General features: G+C 32.1%; 1 protein-coding gene across 12 annotated transcripts in view; it reads right to left on the bottom strand.

Moving 5' to 3' along the window:
* LOC106867369 (protocadherin-18) overlaps positions 1-25,036 on the bottom strand; it is a 62,681-nt gene extending 37,645 nt beyond the window's left edge. For 5 of the 12 annotated variants that reach the window (XR_008265509.2, XM_014912220.3, XM_014912221.3 and 2 more), the window contains exon 1: positions 24,964-25,036. The gene's annotated coding sequence lies outside the window, so the exon portion shown is untranslated. Of the gene's footprint in view, positions 1-1,029; positions 1,291-20,899; positions 21,169-24,963 lie in introns of those variants that run through there. The other 7 variants (XR_016244188.1, XM_052972919.2, XM_089362164.1 and 4 more) reach the window with 3 other exon arrangements.
* Between the last annotated feature and the right edge of the window lie 213 nt (positions 25,037-25,249).

Below are 25,249 nucleotides of genomic sequence, written 5' to 3'. Positions count from 1 at the left end.
GATTTGTAACTTGCTTTGAGTTCAAATCCCACTGGGGTTGGTTTTCCTCCCAGCAAAATCTTAACCTTCTACCCAATAGAAGACAATCGATGTATTGTACAAATAAAATCTGAGAGACTTAAAAAGAATGCTAGAATGGCAGAAACTTAGTTTTATTTGTGTATATATGTGAGAAAATAGGAAACACACAATCAAACACACATATGAAAAGGTTTTACCAGTTTGTGTGGAAACAAGTGAATTAGCTAAATCATTGAAAGTAATTGAAGTGAGATAGTCCTGTTGTCAGATAATCCCAAGATTTAGATTCCTACAAGATAACATTGATATTTACTATTCAAATTACAAAAGAAGTTAACAAATCAATTTATATGCAAATAAGCTGATAACAATTACTTTTGTGGCTTTGTGATTTTTTTTTCTTTTCTCACTGACTCTTGCTTTAACCTGTGAAGCTCATGTCTATAAATTCCAGATCATATCATAGCTAATGTTGTTGCTGAGTAATTTCTTTGACTAGGCACAAGGTTAATTTACAAAAGGCAATAATGTCACTGATTGGGGGAACTTTAATGTATTACTGACATTAATGCAATTAGGTATTTAGCTCAATGCTCTATTTGTCTTGCAAATCCACTGACCAAAAATGTCACATAAAATCTTTTAGTATAAAAAATAAACATTAAATTTAGCTTTTCAACCATTGTCATAGTAACGATATTTCCTTCTGAACTAGTGTGTGTGACACAAGAACTGTATATTTGTTTTCTTTACGTAGTTACCATTCATATAAAACTCATAACCACCATTATAACTCATCGTAACTTGTTAAAAAACTACAAATTTGTTCTCAGCTATTTCCTTTTAAATCTAGCTTTATATTTTTTCCCTTCATTTATTCACACACACACACACACACACATGTATATGCATGAATACTTACATGTATGTGTGTATGTGAGTGAACAAAAGGGATGCTGCAAAGGACATTCAAACCAGTGTCTAGCATTTTAGAAACCGTCCACTTACCTTCAACTAAGATTTGCTATAAGGTTCTGTTGTGCATCAATGTTACAATTCTGAATATCATTAATGTGCTAAAATTTTCATTTAGAAACATATTCATCTTCTCGCTTCTAAAACTGAGGGGAAAAATCCTTGTAGTTAAGAATAGAATCCGAATGAACTTATAGAAGTGTAATTTCTCTAAACTGTTTCTCTTGTGAATGCCTCTGTGATGTTGGAAGGTGATAAACTTCAGTGTAAAGAAAGCAGTAACTAAATTAGATCAGCTGAGATCAATTTATCTATTCATATTTAAATGTGACTGTTTCTGCATCTACAAATCTATTTACACAGACATGAATCACCCAGTACAGATTCCCTTTGATCCATTTGTTATATTTACAATCTGACCAGAGGAGAGAAAACTGTTGAAAGCAACTAAAATGATTGACTGTTTACACATATTCACATGGATCTATATAAAAGCATGAATTTCTTTAGCTTTATATCATTAACAAATGAATATTTACATATTTTTGCATAAGGTTATATATAATTAATATAAGTATTGATATACATTTAGATATTGGTGATACAGCATAGGAAAATATGAAATTGCTGCCCTTGAATCTCAAAAGGCATTCTTATTTGTATATTTTACACAACTCCATCTAGGTTTCTGAATGTAACTTTTATAAGGATGAATTGAACAGAAAGTAAATGCAAAACAAAGCTCTTACTTTCAACTGCAAATTGCTAATTGACTTATGCTAACACAATATTTCTAAATGGATAAATAATTTAGTGAATGGTTTCCTATCTATTATCTTCTTCATCACCTTTTTTTACTCACACATTAATACATAATGTATGCATGCATGCATACACACATGCATGCATACATACATGCATGCATACATACATACATATATACACACATACATAGACAGACACATAGACACATGAACAGTACTTTTGTTCATAATTGACATTAAAAGCTGACTCTAACTCTATCCAGTATTTCATATCAAATCTTAAAATTTTCTGCATATATCTTCTTATATATATAAAATATTTCTGTTTTATATTCTATATACAAATAAATCACTAAATGTTAAAGTTAAGTACCGGTTAATGAGGACTGCTTGTGAATAGTTGTACTTTCCCTTTTCAAAGTTCCATCTGACTACACTATTTCATATCAAAATACTATTTAAGAGACACTAAATAAAATCAGCTAATTACAAGAATATTGTCATAACTGTTCATTGACACAATCAAGCTGATGCATATATATATATTCTGCCATGTGCATAAATGAACAATATATTCATGTATAGCATATAACTATAGATATTTTAATATATGCTACCGCTATCGATCATTGCAATAATTATCTCACAACTATACTTTACCTGTATTAAATCACCCCCACCATATCTTAAATAATCTCTGCTGCCATCATTGAGATTTCTACATTTCTTTACTCAGTGTGTAACAAATATTCCTATTCCATAATTATTCATCAAAAACATCCTTTATGGGCTCATTGTCTCTCATCTTCACAAAATTAACATAGCGAATTAACATACAGTGAATTATATTCATTCCTCTTTAGCCACAATATATCAACTACGTTCACTAGTAAATGCCATAAAATATTATAATTCAGGAAAATTCTGCAGCTCATACCACTGCACCCACTTATAACAGCATTGACATAATATGTTTTTGAAAATATCTGAGTGGTTAATTATGGGGCTTTTACTAATTCACATTCATAGATTCAAGTACTTGATTTTGTTATATTCGGTGATATTCACCAGTGAATATTTGAATCTATTGTATTTGGGAAAAGGACAGATTTGATATGTTTATGCCTCTCCAGTGAATTAGCAATATAAGTGATGGTAAATGTCCCACTGACAATTGAAATCAGTTTCCAGACTCACCTAGCTAAGAACTTTCTTCTCCCTCTCCTACAAAATTAGTAGAGCTAATTATTCAGTGAGGAAAATTTCTGACTGCAGTAATCCAGCAGGACTTTCATACATATTTTGACAGAAAGAATCTAAGAAACCTTGTAGTTGTTGTTTAGCTCCAGATCAGGCCTAATTGAGCACACCATCTATAATCAAAGGCATTCTAACCATAAACAAGCTAGTATTTATATATCTGAGACCATATTAAGAAAGTAGGGTATGATTTGAGGGAATATGTCAAATATCTATGCATAGGTTCTCATGAAGGTGTAAGGGTTTCAAGCTAGCAGTCTTCTTTGTTCTTATGTCTTTATAATTCATATTATGTCTTTTAAATAATAATAATAATAAAAGTGAAATTCTTGTGTATAGTGCTCAGGTGCACTACAACTCATCAAAGGTGCATGTACAGTTCATAGAATTATGTATAAATGTTAGGAAAGAGAACAGTGTATGAGTCATGATATACATGTGTGCATGCGTGTGGAGGGGGATAACAAGTATAGTGTTGGTGATTTTCAGGAAGCATGGAGGTTTTAAAAGATGCAATGCCTTGACAACTAACAACTGATGCAGGTAGTTTGTACCATGCTTCAGCAATTCTGAGTGTGAAAAAATGTTTCCAAAAGTCATGGGAGCTGTGCTGTTTTCTGACTTTGTAGACATGCCCATGTGTGTTAGACACATGGAGCTCAAAAAGGTGCTCAAAGTGGTTGTTGACACTATAGTTTATAATTTTGTGGGTGTTTACCAAGTCAGTTGCCAGACATCAGAGCTTCAATGTATCTATGCCCAGGGAAGCAAGGCCTTCAAAGTATGGTAGATTCCTGATGGAAGGCAATTGCTTGGTTGCACATCTCTGAACAGTTTCCAGGATGTCAATGTCCTGAGCAAGATATATATATATATATATATATATATATATATATATTATATTAGAGCAAAAAGGAAAACAAAAAACAAGGCAGGACAGGCATCTCAAGTCATTTAGAATATTTAATTAGGGTAAGGAGAATTTGAAGCTTTATGGCTGTTTCTGGGATATCCTGGGTGATAGGCTAGCATGTCCATACATTGGGTATTCCTAACATTGATCACATTACACAATGAAATGCAAATGCTTTTTCCATGGCACTAGCATTAGTCATGTTGATTTGTAACTCATGTGACTAAAACGCCTTGACCAAGAGGTAGAATATGAGATGGAACAGTCACTTTATGCTAGGTGTTGAGAGATTTAAGTATGGTGGGAAGACCAGTAATCTCTATCTAGGACAGGTAAAATTCCCGAGTTAAGTTTATTGTTAAGGAAGGGATTCATGGCTACCTTGCATTTAACATGAATGCATGAGTTGGTTGAAAGAGGGCCTGAAAGAGAGGTAAATATAGTGGTGACAAACTGTACATATAGTGGTGACAAACACTTCATTTCACATTGCTCCAGTCCACTCAGCCATAAGTGGGTTACCCTGTGATGGACTAGCCTTCTGATTTGGAGGAATGCCAATTTGCCTGTCTAGCTAGCAAGATAGTATCATTTGAAAGCTACAACAATGCAAGGAAGCACATTGCAACCAGTGGTGTATAACAGCATCTGACAATCTGGTTGATACTCTGTGTGTGTGTGTGTATACAACCCACCCAAGCATATAAATAAATAAAAAAAAAAAAAATATATATATATATATATATATATATATATATATATATATATATACAGAGAGAGAGAGAGAGAGAGAGAGAGAGAGAGACAGACAGACAAATAGACAGAGGAAGAGTATCTGGCCAGAGAAAAGTCTACCTCAATGAATTCTACCTAACTCATGCAAGCAAAGTGAATGTTGAAACGAAGATGATGTATGCATGCATGCGTCTATGTATGTATGTATGTATATATGAATGAATGGATGGATACATATTTTTATGTATATATGTACATGTGAATGTATGCATGTATGTATGTGTGTGTGTGTGTGTGTAAACATACATATTTGTGTATGGATATATATATGTTTGCATATGTATTTGTATGTATATATGTGTGTGTGTGTGTCTATACGTCTTATACAGACATACATTATATATATTTATATATATATATATATATATATATATATATTCACATCAACAACATCCTAGTCATATTCTACATCCACATACATACCTTTGAATATATATGATGTAATATTCATATGATTATGTATGGATTTGTGACTGTAACATTTTACTTATTGCTCACTGCCACTATAATCATAAACGTTGAATAGCAGTAAATGTCACTGTATGTTTCCTACTGAATCACTTCCATGTTACCTTTCTCTTCTAAATAGTTTATATCCAAATGTATGAATGCTGGCTTTCAGAAAAATCATTTTCTTAAAGTTTGGAGAAACTCTCTAACATCTAATAATTGTACAGCCTGCGGTTAAGCTCATTACTGTGCCAAACTCAATAGCACTGAATTTAAAATATCTTTCATCTGCCGCACTTCAGCTCTGCACTCAACACTTCCTAACAGCTGCCATGCCTTCTAGGCCAGGGCTAAATGAATCTCTTCTAATTTGTGCATTTCATCTCCAACTCCATCTATACAATTCAAATACAACTCTCTTAAGGCCCTATACATCTGAAACTAATGATTTTACCATTCTCTTTGCATTCTCTATACTTGATAATTGTACCTACCACCTTTATCTCTCTTTTACCTCAAATTTTCTTTGATTATACCTTATGCATTCTTTCCCATGATAGATATGAAGGTGCTTTATTGTCCTTTTAGAGCCAACAAAATTACAGTTCACTCCATATTTGTTACAAATCTCAATTTTATTTATTGAAAAATTTTCAATTTCCTTCTTGCAAATATCACTATACATGACATTATTCATTTGATTTTTCACACCAAAATTTATTTGGGATGTAATCCAAGTGTGTCTAAGACTTAATGAATAACTAATTTAGTAGCCGTTTGTCTGATTAGCAGTTAAAATTGTTAGTATTTGTATAGGAAAACTTATGAAAAGCAGTTAATAAGTTATTTCAAATAAGCTATTATGGTAATCATGACATTCCAGGAATGTCTTCTGTATGAAGAACATAAAGTAGTTGACAAAAACAACTAAAAAATAAAAAAAAAGTTTAATTAAAAATAACACCTGTATTGAAATGAAAAAAGCCTTAGTATTAATGGTAATTCTTATTAAAGAAGACAGAAATTATCATTAATATTAATGATTCAATTTGACTCACTACAGCTCCCTACATAACTTTTATAGTAATATATTGACCCCATCTATGCTTTTATTGCCAATGCATGGGTCCACAAATGAATGTATATTACTTTTGTAATAGTATGAGAAATCAACTAAACCTAACTGAGCTTAAAGATAAATTCTAACAAATTTCTTCGGATAAACAAGACAAAATTTTTTCATGCTTTCTAGAACAAATTCCATCTTTTACTCAATGAACTTACTGATATAATTCTGTCAGTGTCATTACTAAAAATGACCATATTAAATTACTCTCATCAATAATCTTAGCTCACTGTCCTTATGGGTCCCTTGTAGCTCTACAAACTCTGGGTTATAAACAAGTCCACTTTGATAATTTGTTTGTTTTCTTGTTGCTTACCCAAGAAGAGTTGAGTACTGTTCTCTTCAGATTTTATTAGGACACTACAAGAAGATTCAAAACTATTTTATTCCTTATTAAATACAAAATATTAGATATCAACTTGGTTGCTTGATTTCTTTCAAAACTATACCATCGTTGGTTGCTCAAAATGTTTAATGAGAATTTCTCATCTTCACAATAGAAGATAAAGAATTTTTAATATGTTTCTCTAATCAATTTGCTATTCTGTGATTCCTTTACAGAACAAGTTAGCAGTATTGTTGAGTGTAATCCATCATTCATTTAACAATCATTCTTCCCTTTTGCACTTTTCATCTCTGTAGAATGACAGATTTGCTTTATAAACTTCTTTTAATGCTTTCTGTCTAGACTCTAGCCTAACGTTGGTCATTAATTTGGAAATAATATATTAAATTCAAATGGAATTAAACTTACCAGCTAGTACATTCAAAGTTATTTCCTCTTTCTGACAGTAAAATTCACAGACTCACATATTAGAACATACCTAAGAATATGGGAAATCAGCTGGAGAACAGAAATATAATTATAACAGTAAAGACATGATAAAGTCTTTTAGTAAAGGTATTCATGATTATATACACCATTCTGAAAGATTGAACAGCTTCTTTTCTTTCTGTGAGCAATGAGAGCATTCCGAAAATTTCCCAGTCTACCTTTAGGGAGTTATGTGCTTATTTATCAATGTTTTCATATGGAGATTGCCAAACTACTTATATGCATATATGTACATTCATGCACAAATGCAGCAACAATCATATATTTACAACAAAGCTGTTCAGAATTCAGCATATGTTGAAGCATGTCCTGTAAATATTAATGCATACCAAAATTCAATAAGAAAGATCACAGTTTCATTATATTAGCTTGGTTTGGTAAATTTTTGCAGTGAGGAATTCTGTTTATTCCCATTAAACATATATCAGTAATATAAACTTATCCAGCCTTTCTCATTTTAGAAAATTCACCTCTTAACTCTTATTTCTTATATGACTGAACCTTGATGGAATATGCTTTCAGTTTATCTATGGTATCACTATAGGCTATATCTTTGGAATGGCTTGTACACAATCCTGATAATGATTCGTTAACTTTCCACTAAGTCCTCCTTTAACTGCAGTTAGGCCTCATGGGTAGGTAGTGCAATTTTAACTTTTTCTTTTTTACTAAGAGAAAATGAAGAGAACATTGCAAGTGGGTGGTGTCACTGTCTTGACCTTTCAATCTCACGTATTTGGTAATTATGATAAATGGAAGAATGAATATACATGTGAAACATTCTTTATACAGCTATAAAACTATGATAATATATATTTGAAATATACATAACATTTAATCTGCCATTTCTATTATTTTGCTATTTCTTCTCAGTTTATCTCACTATGACCATGCATACAGATATATACTCAGACACTTATAAAACAAAGGACTGAGGTAAAAAGGAATAGTTCTGGTTATGCTGTTTTCTGCCTGCTAGTAGCAATTAAAGAAAAGACTGTGCTCATAGGAGCGGATGAGTCATAAAATATCCTGCTATCATGTCTGCCGAAAAAAATTAATGATGAATATGGAATAGCAAAATGATAAAAATCTCTCAAATGTTATCATGGAACGTATGCCACAGGAAAAAGTAATCTAAAAACAACAACCACCAGATGAAAATCAATTGCAGTGAGAAAAATCATCTCAAAACCGTTCTTTGCTAGTTTGTTTCTATTCCTTTCTTTGTTTTCTCTAGTGTTCTTATTATTTTGCTTCCGAATTCTAAATTGATTGTGTTCATAAAACAAACCATGTTTATCTACACAGGGAAGAGTTCTGTAGAAAATGCCTCCAATGCTTACAAAAAAACATATCTCATGGAAATGAAAATCTTAGTAGTTTTCCGAACAGTTTTAGTAGAGAAATTCATCGCATCTTTTTTTATCTTTTGGATTCAACACATTTGTAAAAGAAATTGCATTCATTGAAAGTTTCTGAAAGCTGAAGTAAAAAGAAATGCGAATAAATAAATAAAAACTCTTATGAGGATTTTGAAAAAAGAAATTTATATAAATGTCAATAGAAAGAAAAAGTAATGGTTTTAGTTCTTGGAAATATCTTTCTTTTTGGTTTTATTTCACATCTCTGAGAATACCTGTCAAGAAATGATAAAGTATTTCATTATTTTCTCTTAGATTTCTATTTTGTCATTTATTTATTTCATTTTATTTTGCAGTGTGTTGGAATATTTCTAATGAAAATATCACACAATACTTATTTCTTTTTATATAAGTCACTTCCAATGTCATTACAGCAAGAAAGCAGATAGCAACTTCTCTAGAGAAGATGTATTCTTTACTTTTCTTACAGATACACACACATAAACATATCTTTGTAGATATTACACCAAAAAGATGTTGTTGAGTATGCATATATATGTGTGTGTGTGTATATATATATATATATATGTGTGTGTGTGTGTGTGTGTATAGTTAGATAGATAGATAGGGAGAGAGAGAGAGAGAAATACTTACATACATACACACATACATATGTATGTGTATATATATCTATAACTATCTATCTGTCTCTCTCTCTCTCTCTCTCTCTCTCTCTCTATATATATATATATATATATATATATATATATATATATATATATATATATATGTATGCATGTATACATGTGCTTGTGAGTATGCATATATATTTGTATGTGCATGAGTATGTATATGTTCTTATAGACATATTCTCAGAAATAATTGCAGACAAAAATATATCTATATTTATAGGCTAGTACAGAGAGAAATTCACAATATAACATTAATGGTGTTTTAAGAGAAATCTGCACAATAATACTATCTTATATGTGAATATCTCCACGACAATATTAAATTGTGTGTGTGTGTGTATATATATATATATATATATATATATATATATATATATGCACATATACAAACATATGCACATATACAAACATATGCATACCAGTATATTTGTAGATATTTTATGAATGCATACACATACACAAATATTTTATATACACACATAGACACATTAAAAAACATGCCGGGATAGTGTTTAAACATATACTGATAGATATTAATATATTTAGAATTTTATGCATATAGGTTTGTTTATGTATTGGTATATGAAGACACAAAAACATTCATACTCACTCTTATGTGTATATATAAGTTTATATAGTGAGTGACATATAAAGATGGGTGGGGAGCTGTTGATGGCAGATATGTAAAGATGTTCAGAGGAAGGGGTATTCAGTGGAAAGTAAAGTGATAAGGAATGACGTTGAGAATGTAGAATATGTGACAAGGGAAGTGGTTTCAAGGAGTGGGATAACCGGTGGCACAAAGCAGGGATAAAATATGTGCAGTTTTGCTTTTATATAATTACTGCAGCTGGGGAAATGGTGCAGCAGTTAGAGAGCTGATGGAGAGATGGGTGTTATGGAGATGAAGCATAGGAAACGCTTAACAGGTACAGATTGGGTGCAGAGCTATAGACATAAATGATATACTTTTAGGGCCTCGTTTTTTTTTTCTGCAACTGATGGGTTTTCTGGTGCACAAAAAAATCACCAATCATCTTAGTCTTTTGTCATCTTCTCTGTAAGGCTAAACAAGCTTAGGTTTGTCTTCACTACTTCATCCCATGGCTTCTTAGGTCTCCCGTTTCCACAGGTTCCATCCACATTTAGAGATCAGTACTTCTTTATGTAGCTGTTCACATCTATATGCATACCATTGCACTCTTCAAAATGACGTCTGATTAATCCTATGCCCAATTTTTCTCTCAGCACATTTGCACTTTATCATATGTACTCACTGAAGTTGCACATTCAATGAAGCATGGTAACTTCATTTCTTTTCAGTCTTTGCATGTCTTCTGCATTTATAGCCCACATTTCACTGACATGTGGCATTGTTTGATGGTACATAAGCATCATACAATCTACCTTTCACTCTGAAAAAATGATCTTTGTTACCAACAAAGCTAATAACTATCTTAACTTTCTCCAGCCAATTTATCTATGCATATATATATATATATATATATATATATATAGTCAATCCAAACACAAACAAGCAAGAAAAAACAACAACTTGAGGATGTGGAATAAGTAGAGTGTTATTGGGCGCTCAGGAAAGGAAAGAAAAGAAAGAGGATTTCACATTTCAAGCAGAACTCTTCATCAGAAATATAGAAAAAGTCCAAAGAAGGGAAGATGGAGAAAGAAAATTGCCAACGATGCACACATGGTCAGGTGTGTAAACAACAAACAGGTGTATTAGTTTAATACTCGGGAAGGTGAGGAAGTCTTTTACATTTCAAGCCTACACTCTTCAACAGAAAGGAACATGAGAAAATAAACAGAGAGAGAATAAAAAAAGAAAGCTTTTACTGGTTTCAGCCAAAGGCTGGCACTGTACTGGAGCATCAGTGTGTTTTCTGTACCATTTTTGATGAAGAACTGAGTTGGACAGAGTCACTCTACTTTGTGTCTCCCACCATAATGTGGATTCATCTGGGATTTCAGAAAGAAATTTGTCCAGAAGCTTTTGGGAAGTCTCCACATCTGCACCTCATATATATATATATATATATATATATATATATATATATATATTCATTCAGTGTCTGACTATCATCTTAGACATGCACAGTATCAAAAATTATCATTCGTAGCAGATGTCCTCTTGTCATGGTTCACACACGACTGACTAGGGCTCAGAAGGTACAGCCCAAGTTATCTATAATCATAAAAATTAACAAGTAATTCAAATTCAGTTTTTTTCCTGAAACAATAAATTTTTATAGAGATTAGGATTTAAATTCCAATCTATGAAAAGTTTCTATTCTACAATATTCTTAAAGGAATGAAAAATTATCCAGCAACTGAGTAATACAAACGAGCCTGGTAGGGGTAAAAAACTATCTGGCATCTCTTGTCAAGAGTACAGGCGATAGTGAGATCACTGATGTTTGTTATACACTCTGTTGTCGTCATTTGATTGTTGTTATTCTGTGCGACTGTATGTAAAGATCAGTTGTGTTCTGCGGGGTTCTGCAGAGTTGCTTTATTTTTATCCTTAACTTAGAAATGGAGAAAGAAATAGTGCTAGATATACAAAAATCAGCTATTTTGGGGCTAGAAACATTGCAGAAAAACATGAAATTCTTCGAGCAAGCATGTGCCTTATGCAAAATCTGTAATGAGCCCAAGTGACACTGATGACCAGGAGGTCACTTTTGATATATATATATATTTCATGTGCATGTGTGTGCACATCATCATTATTTAATGTTCATGTTCCATGTTGGCATGGGTTGCACAGTTTGACAAGTATGTCTGCTCTTGTATGATATGGATGGGTGCCCTTCCTAACACCAACCACTTCACAGTGTGTACAAGGTGCTTTTTCTCCTGGCACCAGGACTAGTGAGTTTGCCATAACTCAAAGAGCCAGCTTTGTTTTTTGTAACACTGTGTCACACTGATTCACTTGAGAATTACATTAGAGTTACACGTTGCTATGAAAACTCAGCCATGCAGGCCCCTCTCTTCTCCACAACAGCTGATTTCTCTTACGTCCAGATTTTCTCCTAGAACATTTCCCTTGTTATGTTAGGGTCCTGTCTTCTTTCTTATCTAAAATAAATTTAGTCTTTGTGAAATTTATTGTGATGCCTCTCAATTCTAGGTTTTTGTTTTCAGTCTGGAATTTCTTTAATTCTGTTAAGAGTTAGGTCTAAGAACTACACAGTCAGCATGCAAGAGTTTTCATGAATACAGTCTTAAACTCTTCACTTACAAGCTGGAGGAGTATGATAAATAAAATGGGGCTAAAGCTGTGAAATGAGCCTTGCTGGACTCTTTTCACAAGCTAAATTCAGGTACATACATACATATATAATTGGCACTCTGTCAGTTTTCAACCACAAATATTCCAGGTGATCCAGTCAACAGAACAACTTGCTTGTAAAATTAACATACAAGTCTCGTGTATCGCTAGTGTAGTTCTCAGGGAGATTCAGCATGACACAGAATGTTACAAGACTGTCTTTTCAATTACAGGTACAACTCACTTTTGCCAGCTGAGTGGACTGAAGCAATGTGAAATAAGTGTCTTGCTCAACGGTACAACACACTACCAAGAATTGAACTCATAACCTTGAAGTTATGAACCAAATACCCTAACCACTAAGCCATGTGCCCTCACTCTCTCTCTCCTCTCCCTCTCTCTCTCCTCTCCCCTCTCTCTCTCCTCTCCCTCTCTCTCTCCTCTCCCTCTCTCTCTCCTCTCCCTCTCTCTCTCCTCTCCCTCTCTCTCTCCTCTCCCTCTCTCTCTCCTCTCCCTCTCTCTCTCCTCTCCCTCTCTCTCTCCTCTCCCTCTCTCTCTCCTCTCCCTCTCTCTCTCCTCTCCCTCTCTCTCTCTCCTCTCCCTCTCTCTCTCTCCTCTCCCTCTCTCTCTCCTCTCCCTCTCTCTCTCCTCTCTCTCCTCTCCCTCTCCTCTCCCTCTCTCTCTCCTCTCCCTCTCTCTCTCCTCTCCCTCTCCCTCTCTCTCCTCCCTCTCCTCTCCTCTCTCTCTCTCTCTCTCTCTCTCCTCCTCTCTCCCCTCTCTCTCCTCTCTCTCTCCTCTCTCTCTCTCCTCTCTCTCTCTCCTCTCTCTCCCCTCTCTCTCTCCCCTTTCTATCCCCTCTCTCTCTCCCCTTTCTATCTCCCCTCTCTCTCTCCTTTCTCTCCCCCTCTCTCTCCTCTCTCTCTCCTCTCTCTCCCCTCTCTCTCCCCTCTCTCTCTCCTCTCTCTCTCCTCTCTCTCTCCTCTCTCTCTCTCTCTCTCCTCTCTCTCTCTCTCCTCTCTCTCTCCTCTCTCTCTCTCCTCTCTCTCTCCTCTCTCTCTCTCCTCTCTCTCTCTCCTCTCTCTCCCCTCTCTCTCTCCCCTCTCTCCCCTCTCTCCCCTCTCTCTCCCCTCTCTCTCTCCTCTCTCTCTCCTCTCTCTCCTCTCTCTCCTCTCTCTCCCCTCTCTCTCCCCTCTCCTCTCCCCTCTCTCTCTCCCACACACGCATACACCTTAGATAGGATCATTGAAATTTATTGACATTTTGATAAAATGAAAAGCAGTTTATTTCCTATAATTCAGACTATGTAGGCATTTGTCTATCTTTTTATATATGTATCTGTTCATGTGAGTATTTAGCCAAATACGTCTGTCTTACATCTTCATCAGCTCACCTAATATGTATACACACATTCACACATGCACTCATATATACTTGAATATATGTGTGCATTAAGCTTGTGTGTGTGTTTGTGCACATATACATGCACACACACACATGCTGGCACAACAAACAAACATATATGCATACAGTCATGCATATCTATTACTTGTTTATCTGTCACTATGTATGCTTGTGCATTAAAACATTTTTCTCACAACATCTATGCAGATAAAAAAATAAATGGCTCTCAGTTTCAACTACGAGCATTCCATTTGTTCAAATAACTGAACTGCCTATTCATTGAATTATAAGTGGTAATGTATTCCACAGACACATATACCAGCAATATGATCTTCAGGCAGGATCAGTGACAAGGCTGGTCTTTTCAATTAGGAGTATAGTCCATCCATTGTACTTCTGTAGTCTTCATCTACTGAATTTTACACAAGGCTTGGGTCCACCTATGGCTGTGGTATGGTAGAATATACACTGCCCAAGATGTAACACAATAGGATTGAACCTTGACTGCATGTGTGTAATTCTTTAATCAATCAGCTATGTTTGTTTTTATATCTGCATACATGTACATATACACACACACATGTGCGCGCATGTGTGTATATATATATATATATATATATATACTCTTTTACTTGTTTCAGTCATTTGATTGTGGTCATGCTGGAGCACCGCCTATAGTCGAGCAAATTGCCCCCAGGACTTATTCTTTGTAAGCCTAGAACTTATTCTATCAGTTTCTTTTGCCGGACCGCTAAGTTACGGGGACGTAAACACATCAGCATCAGTTGTCAAGCAATGTTGGGGGAACAAACATAGACACACATACACACACATACATATATATATATACATATATACGATGGGCTTCTTTCAGTTTCTGTCTACCAAATCCACTCACAAGGCTTTGGTCGGCCCAAGGCTATAGTAGAAGACACTTGCCCAAGGTGCCACACAGTGGGACTGAACCCAGAACCATGTGGTTGGCAAGCAAGCTACTTAACACACAGCACCTATATATATATATATATATATATATATATATATATGAATGCATAAGCACTTACCTTCATAGAGATATGCACTCATATAAACATATATACACATATATAATCTTCAATCCATTCATGTTTCTGTCTATGAGATTAATTGCATATTCATACACATGCAAACACACACACACACACTTGTATGTATATATTAACATGTGTGTTTAGATAAATTTTACATAAAGCTGAAATTACATAGGGTTTGGCTACTATTTTCACATTCATTTATCAGAATGTATACATGTGTAGACACATCTGCAGAAGCATTTTGATTGCTGTAGTTAATGTGTGCAGCATGAGCACTGTAGTGTTTGTAACTACGGTATTTGAATGTATAAATACATTTAAAATTGTTGTATAACATCTAAACTTTGAAAAAAAAAACCAAACAAATTTAAATTTCCGAAATGCTTTCCAGAAGAAAGCATGTGAAAATCAATAGATATAAAGAAGGAAATAAATGAATTGGACACAGTTTTATGTTTTGTGAGTTACTAACTTGCATCAGCATAAGTAAAAAAAATTAGGAGCATTTATTAATTAAAAAAAATACTATAAAAGGGATATTTGTATTCTTTATTTTCATTATTGTGCATGACCCTGTAGTGGCTGAGTGAATTTTCAGCTTGTTTTCTGACTTACATAGCTCTCTTTTCATTCTTCTATTGTAATTCCACTCACATCTAGGATGCCTCAGGGGTGTATTAAATCAACCCCATTTGTATTAGAGTTTAATTTGTTCCTCCTTCGTTATCAGTCTCTCCATACGTATGCTGTTGCTCTAAGTTTGAAATGCTTTCATCATTACTGTCTGCATTAATGAGTCAAGCAATTCTGTCATTCACATCGTCCATCCCCTGTATAGACAAATTTATCTTAACTTCCACTATGGTCCCTGTGATTTCAAGCCATCATTTTTATTTTTCACAAAATAAGTTTTATTAGGCACTCATTTCCAAAACTTGCAGACAACACGTTTATAATTTACTAATTTATATAACACCATCTTCAATATTTTTTCAATTCAACAGATCTGGCTACTGAATTCTCTTCTACATTTGCACTGTCCCCTACAGCCCTCACATGAAGGATTCGAAACTGTCAAATAATCCCCAAAATATTCTGTTATCTTTTATCGTTTACTTGTATGAGTTGTCAGACTGCAGCCATACTGGGGCACTGCCTTGAAGAATTTTAGTCAACCAAATAAATCAACCCAGTACTTATTTGTATTTTTTAAACCTGGTACTTATTGGTCTCTTTTGCAAAACAGCTAAGTTATTGGGATGTAAACACACCAACACTAGTTACGAAATGGTGGGGGGGGGGGACAAAAATACACACACATACACACACACACAATACACATGCACATATCTGTCTGTCTGTCTGTCTGTCTGTCTGTCTGTCTGTCTGTATGTATGTATGTATGTATGTATGTATGTATGTATGTATATCCAAAAATGAGTTTAAAGGGATATATTATCCTGGCAGTTACAGCATTTCCTCTTAATTCAGTTTCAGATGTCAGCTAACCACAATGATCCTTTTGTGATACCCAAACTAACAATAAGGTGCCTGGCTCTGGTAACTTTTCTAACTGGGTAAATCCGAGTGTCCTATTCAGGAATGCATAATTTTCATAGTGGTGTATATATTTTTGCCTTTTGGTTGAAACATTGCTAACAAGCTACCTTTATTATTCATATATATAAAGATACACACACACACACACACACAAAGATCAAAGTTTTAATAGTCGGGAAAATAGATAGGACTCAACCATGTATATATATATATATATATATATATATATATATACACACACACACACACACACACACACACATGTTACTTTGTACATTCTCTTTCTTCCCCAGTCTAGTGTGTTATTTATGATTATTATTATTATTATTTTTATCATTATTATTATTTTTATCATTATTATTATTATTATTATTATTATTATTATTATTATTATTATTATTATTACTGTTATTATTAAGATAGTGAACTGGTAGAATAATTAGCATGTTGGACAAAATAATAAATGGCATTTCATCCATCTTTATGCTATCTTCCAATCTTTCCCTCCTGATGAAGGAAGTCAGTATTATGGTAATGTTTCTGTGTATCCATCTGCAGGTTGCATATCCATAATTTGTTTTTACACTCCATCTGTTATGTACATTACAACTATTGCCACAACTATTACATAATTTTGAGTTCTCAGAAACAGCTGTCAAGTTAAAAAAATATACATTCTCCCCTTTGTCTCTCTCTCTCTCTCACACACATACACATATATAGGAGGCTATATTGGGCCATCGTCCTCCTCTGCTCATTCTATACATTCTAGCTCTACTCGGCTGTACTGCCAGTCAACAGTTTCTTTTCTCTGAATCTCCTCTGTTGACACCCTCACATATTCTCACATTTATTTCACTAGCATTCCCCACTCACTAACTTTTTCCACCTTTGTTATTGCTTCTGTTACTGCAAATCACTCACCCACCCCTACTTAATCTCACCTTTTCTTTATCAGCTCTCACTATCTTTGTCCACCTGCTATTGTCAATCATTCCCTTCTCCTCAACTACCTCTACATATCCCTGACTTCTTCCCATCATGCTCTTTTTCCTTCTACTCTCCCACCTATTCTGATCCTTCTCAGTCCATTGTCCTTTCCCCTCTTTCTCTCCAGTTCCCCTCCTTGGTCACCCGTGCAAGCTCTCTTCAGTCCTGCTCTAGACCTACATTTACTCTCCCATCCCTGTCACTGTAATAACCATTTCTGGCCTTTCTGTCATCATTGTTCCATTTCTAAATTTTCATTTACTGTGTACAAACCCCATCCACACCTACCATTCACCAGGTAAAGTGGTTACTTAAATAAATGGAAAGAGGTCCTTCAAGCCCTGTCTCACCAAGGGATATTCAACCTCTTTAGCATTGATGCCACAGCAAAATGCATTCAATATATTCTGTAAAGTGGTTGACATTAGGAATGGCTGTACAAACTAAGCCAAATGACAAGTACAAATGCAAAAACTTTGGGAGTTGTACCTCACTATGGGAAGTGATTTGGATCCGTAAAGACTGTCCAGCTCTTGCTAGCAGAGAAAGTGCATGTAAACTGATGATGATATATTGATATGTGTGTGTGCGTGCATGTATAAAGCTGAATATATATATATATATATATATATATATATATATATATATATATATATATTTGTTTTGCAAGATTTTTGATGTGAAATCGTGTGTTGAAACAGATGTTGTTGTACTTGGGGATGGTCATATTGTCAGTTTAGCCAATAAAAACACACGCACTGTATATTTGGTGTTAATTTACTTCAGCTTTATGTTACATTATATTACATTAATCCTATTTCGGCCAGAGTTCTTTCGTCACACTTCTGTGACCTCATCAGTGGTCCTTTGCTTTCTTCTTTCTTATGTGTGTCTCACCTTGCTAACTATCAGCCATTTTGTATTTTGTATTTTATGAATTACTCAATACATTTTCTTTGAATGTGTGCTGATAAAACTTTTTCAAGAAATGAAGTGACAAACTTCGAAGTTTCAATTTTCTTGCCTTTGCTGGACTGTTGATATATATGTATCTGTATATATTCAAACTTTTACTTGTTTCAGCCATTGCAAAGTGGACATGCTGGAGCACTGCTTTGAAGTGTTTAGTCAGCAAATTGTCCAGAGTACATATTTTTAAAGCCTGGTACTTATTCTAAAAGTCTCTTCTTGCCAAACAACTAATTTATGAAGATGTAAACAAACCAACATCAGTTTTCAAGCAGTGTATATATATATACATATATACATACATATATATATATATATATATATATATATATATATATATATGTATACATATATGTGTGTATGTATATATGTATATGTATATATATATATATATATATGTATGTATATATATATATATATATATATTTATATATATATATATATATATATATATATGTGTATGTGTATAAATATATGTATATATATGTGTATATACATACATATATATATCTATATGTATATATATGTGTATATATATATATATATATATATATATATATATATATATATATATATACATATATACATATATATATATATATACATATATGTGTGTATGATGGGCATTAGATGAGGATGATGATACAGACACAAACATATATGTATGAACGTATGCATTCTTGAGGTATTTTTGAGCCATTCAATTAAAATTTATTGATGAACAGTTTACTATTACCTATTGATTTCTGAAATTTAACACTCCTTTGAGAATCAACAGAAATTTTTTACATATATAAATGTTTGCACATCACTGAATGTGTAGAGATAAATCATCATCATCCTCATCATCATCATCATCATCATCATCTTACCACTCTCTTTCATGCTGGCATAGACTGGACAGTTTGATGAGAACAGCGTAGATATAACTGTTTACATGTGTTTATATGACTCTGTGTGTCTTAGCCTATTTTTCAGTATGTAAGCAAAAGGGATTAAAGCATCTAAAATATATTGTTAAATGAATATTTTCTAACATCAAAACCTTTTATAGAGAATGTACTTTGTTATTTCTTCATGTATGTACTCATATGTGTGTGTATGCTGGTGTATATGCCTGTGCATGTGTGTGTGTGTGTGTATGTGTGTTTATATATCTATATATACTTCAATATATTTGTGTAAATATATAAATATACATGCACATATATATATATATTGATATGTGTGTGTGTGTGTGTGTGTGTGTGTGTGTCTCTGTTCTGTTTCTATGATCTTTTATATACAATTTTTCAATACCTCTTCATGCAAACTTTGAAAACTACCGGTGTTTTGTGGTTTACACGATTCAATGAACAGTGGAACATCTGCAGAAGTGCTCGTTGACTGTTGTTACATGCTTAATTTTAAATAGCTGTGTATTGTGTGCTTATGACTCTGTAACCACATGTCAACTGAGAAATCATTATAGAATGTTACCTTCATCCCATGATAGATACAGAGAGAGACAGACCAATATTGATAACAAAAATACATACTATACATCTAAAGTATCATTAAAAAAATTTTTTATGAATGTTCCATAGGTATACATTTAGGTATAAATATAGTTTATTTGTATATACACACATGCACATACATTCAAATAATTGTTTTATACTTAATACTTAGAAAAAAATTTAAAAATTCAGAAATATTCTGCAGTGATCAATTTTACACACACACACACACACACACACACACATATATATATATATATATATATGAAATTTACAGAAAAACAAAAGATGAAGACAGGTGTATAAACAGCATATAAATAACAAGCATAAATGTGTGCGCATATGTATATATATATATATACATACATGTATGCATATGTTTGTGGATGTATATATGTATATGTATATATATATATATATGTATGTATATATATATATATATATATATATATATGTAATATATATATTTATATACACACACACAGACACACACATAAATACATATATATATAAATCCAAAAAAATGAAGAACAAACAAGAAAATCAACAACACAAGGACATGGTACATGTAAAGTATTAGCAGACGCTCAGGGAAGGAAAGAAAAATGGTTTTACGTTTTGAGCAAAGCTCTTTGTCAGAAACAGGAGACAGAGGAAAGTCCAAGAGGAAAAAAATTGCCAATGATTTACATGTAGTTACATTTTGAAATATGTATATATACAAATGTATATATAAATATATATACATGTGTGTAAATTTATATACGTATGTGTGTGTGCATACACACACACACACACACACACACACACACATATATATATACGTATATATATGACTACATACATACATACATACATATGTATGTATATACACACATGCACACGTCTGCTTGGAATTTATGCATATATTTACATACCTATGTGTGTATGTGTGTATCATTATCATCATTTTAACATCCACTTTTCCATGGTTGCATAGGTTGAACAGATAACATTCAGCAGACTTCCTATGACCGGGGGGGGGGCACTTTCTGTCACCAACCCTCACCTGTTTACCAAGGAAGGTAATATTTCCTCATAGCCAGACATGTTTACGCAAAATATTGGAAATGAATAACACTGCCTTTATAACAGTGCTGATCATTTACAACACCATGCAATGTCAAGGAGACACAAACATATGCACATACTCGCATACACATGCATACAAACATATATACACATGTATATGTATACATATGTATATATGTATATACACATATTTGTGGTGTGTGTGTACATAGATATACACACATATATTTGTATATATATATATAAATGTATGTATATATATATATGTATATATACATACATATGTATGTACATATATATATATATATATACATACATATATATGTATGTATGTGTGTATATATATATACATGTATGTGTGTGTGTGTGTGTGTGTGTATATATATATATGTGTAATACAACTGCTCTCTTCCTTCTCCAAGCATCATGTTAATACATTGCATGTACTATGTCGTCATGTTTGTTTTTTTATTTTTTAATGATTTTTTTTGAATTGACTATATATATATATATATATATATATATATATACACACACACACACACGCATATATATATACATATACACATACATTCTTTTTACTTGTTTCACTCATTTGACTGTGGCCATCCTTAAGCACCGGCTTTACTCAAACAAATCGACCCCAGGACTTATTCTTTGTAAGCCTAGTACTTATTTGATTGATTTCTTTTGCTGAACTGCTAAGTTACGAGGATGCAAATACACCAACATCGGTTGTCAAGCAATGGTTTGGTGACAAACACTGATACACAAATACATACATATACATATATATATATACAACATGCTTTTCTCAGTTTCTGTGTACCAAATCCACTAACAAGGCTTTGGTCAGCCCAAGGTTATAGTTCAAGACACTTGCTCAAGGTGCCACGCAGTTGGACTGAACCTGGAACCATGTGACTGGGAAGCATGCTTCATACCACACAGCCACTCCTGTGCCTGCGTATATATATGTATATTTGTATACATGTATATGTGTGTGTGTATATATATATATATATACATATATACATGTATATAGATATGAATATATATACATACATATATGTATATACATATCCACATATATATACATATATAAATATATGTGTGCATATGTATGTATATATGCATGTGTGCATGTATGTCATTGTTCAGTTTAATTTCAAGATTTCTTGCTAATAGAGAAAGAGCCGGTTTCTAACCTAGATCCAAGGCTACTTTATTGGAATTTCAACATCAACAATAAAGTATTTTTATTTTTATGTATGTATGTATGTATGTATGTATGTACATATGTACGTATGTGTGTGTGTATGTATTATGTATGCATGCTTGTATGTGTGGAGGTAGGTGTGTATGTATGTATATGTATTTATGACAGGCTTCTTCCCATTTGCACAAACCAAATCTACTCAGAAGGCAGGAGTTGGCCAGGGCCTATCGTAAATGACACTTGTTCAAGGTATCATACAATGGGAAGTGGCACAAAACCATGTGGTTGTGAAGTAAACTTCTTAAGCATACAACCATGACTGCACCTATCGCCTAAGCTCCCACATAGTGGAACTGAACCCCAAACCATGTGATTGGGAAATAAACTTCACACAACACACACATATGAACATATATGTTTATGTGTTAATGTGTGTGTGTATATATAGATATATATATATATATGTATGTATACACACACACATATAAATACATATGTATATATGTATATATATATATATATATATATATATATATATATATATATATATATATATATATATATATATATATAAATAAACATATGTATATATATATATATATATATATATATATATATATATATATATATATATATATGTATGTATGTATATATATGCATGTATATGAACTTTTAAATAAGTTCTCCACCGATAATGGTGTTTACATACCGAAGGGCTTGGTAAAAATTATTAATTGTTGATTTATTAGTAAATTAATAAATTGATAAACCTTTACCCTTTTAATTTGTAATAATATATATATATATATATATATATATATATATATATATATATATATATATATATATATATATATATATATATATATGTATATATATAAACATATGTATATATGTATATATATATATATATATATATATATATATATATATGTATATATATAAACATATGTATATATATAAACATATATATATATATATATATATATATATATATGTATATATATAAACATATGTATATATGTATATATATATATATATATATATATATATATATATATATATATATATATATATATGTATATATAAACATATGTATATATAAACATATGTATATATAAACATATGTATATATGTATATATATAAACATATGTATATATGTATATATATAAACATATGTATATATGTATATATATAAACATATGTATATATGTATATATATAAACATATGTATATATGTATATATATAAACATATGTATATATGTATATATATAAACATATGTATATATGTATATATATAAACATATGTATATATGTATATATATAAACATATGTATATATGTATATATATAAACATATGTATATATGTATATATATAAACATATGTGTGTATATATATATATATATATAAACATATGTATATATGTATATATATAAACATATGTATATATGTATATATATAAACATATGTATATATGTATATATATAAACATGTGTATATATATATATATATAAACATATGTATATATATATATATATAAACATATGTATATATATATATATATATAAAAACATATGTATATATATATATATATATATATATAAACATATGTATATATATATATATATATATAAACATATGTATATATATATATATATAAACATATGTATATATATATATATATATAAACATATGTATATATATATATATATATATATATATATATATATATATATAAACATACACACACGCACATATATATATGTATATATATACACATTCATATGTGCATATACACATATATATGTTTGTAAATCATCTTTATTATGTACTCACTCATTTCATATATGTATATACATATATTTGACTTCATAAAAATAAATATTTGAAAGATCACTGGTAATTTGGATCACTTGATTTATGAATTTGTTTTTTGTGTAAAACTATTTATGAACACTCTGAGTACAGCCGCAGTCTTTCCCTCTCTCAATAAAACATCTTTAATGTATTTAAAAACGATTTTTTAACTGAAATTGATTTTTTTTTTTCTTTTTTGTAAAGTAATTCTCAGTTTATTTGTACCACCAACACTAGTTCATCTTGTTTTCCATTTCTCCCCCACCACTTGCTTTTAGCTGCACCCCCAACCACCATCCCCACCATAACCATCCAGTTCCTGTAAGTGATAGTGTAACAGTTAGGGAATATATTATTTGCTTGACTTTGACTTGAGATGCCCCTGCATAGACAGGCAGTGCAGAGGGTCAGATATCACCTGTCAGTGGGAATATGTATCCGTTGTTAACACATCCTCTCAAACAAAGCTTTTAAGAAATCACCCACCCATGCTTACTGATCAATAAACTTTTTAAAAAGTGAAGAGTAGAAAACTGCCAAACAGTTAAAACAAATATTCTTCTCAAATTAAGAAAAAATGTAGAACAGTAGAAAATGATATCTTCATGATATTTTTCCTTCAGTAGTCATTTATTACTGGCTACTTAAGTAAAAACAAAATTTTAAAAGATGAAGAAACAAACATAAGATTAAATTTATATTTTGAAAATAGATTGCTGAGAATGATCGTTGTTATTAATATAAAGTGAAAAGAACATTTTTTCTTTAATTTTGATAAAGCTATAAACAAGTTAAATTTAAAGTAAGAGTTAGAATTAAGGTAAGACTTACCTGCATTGTTTTAATCCTTTGTTGCTGGCTGTGACTGGAGAAGTGTATCCTGGTGTAGATTTCCAATGTAACTGCTGCTGCAGTAGTGTGTGAGAGTGACTGTGTGTTGATGCTTCAGAGGAGTTGTGTCGGCCAGTGGGAGGCTGCTACTGCAGCAAGGTGTTGTGCATTTCTGCAAGTATTTCTCAATCTGTGTGTGAGTGTGTAAGTAGACTTACATAGATATATGTATGGTGTTACTGTATTTGTAAATAGCTGAGTGAGTTTTTCTGCAAGTCTTTGTGAA

Source organism: Octopus bimaculoides, chromosome 14 (assembly GCF_046866305.1).
Source record: "Octopus bimaculoides isolate indiv1 chromosome 14, ASM4686630v1, whole genome shotgun sequence".
Taxonomy (NCBI): domain Eukaryota; kingdom Metazoa; phylum Mollusca; class Cephalopoda; order Octopoda; family Octopodidae; genus Octopus; species Octopus bimaculoides.
The sequence above is the reverse complement of the archived record's forward strand: the minus strand, read 5'-3'. Positions and strand labels throughout refer to the sequence as shown.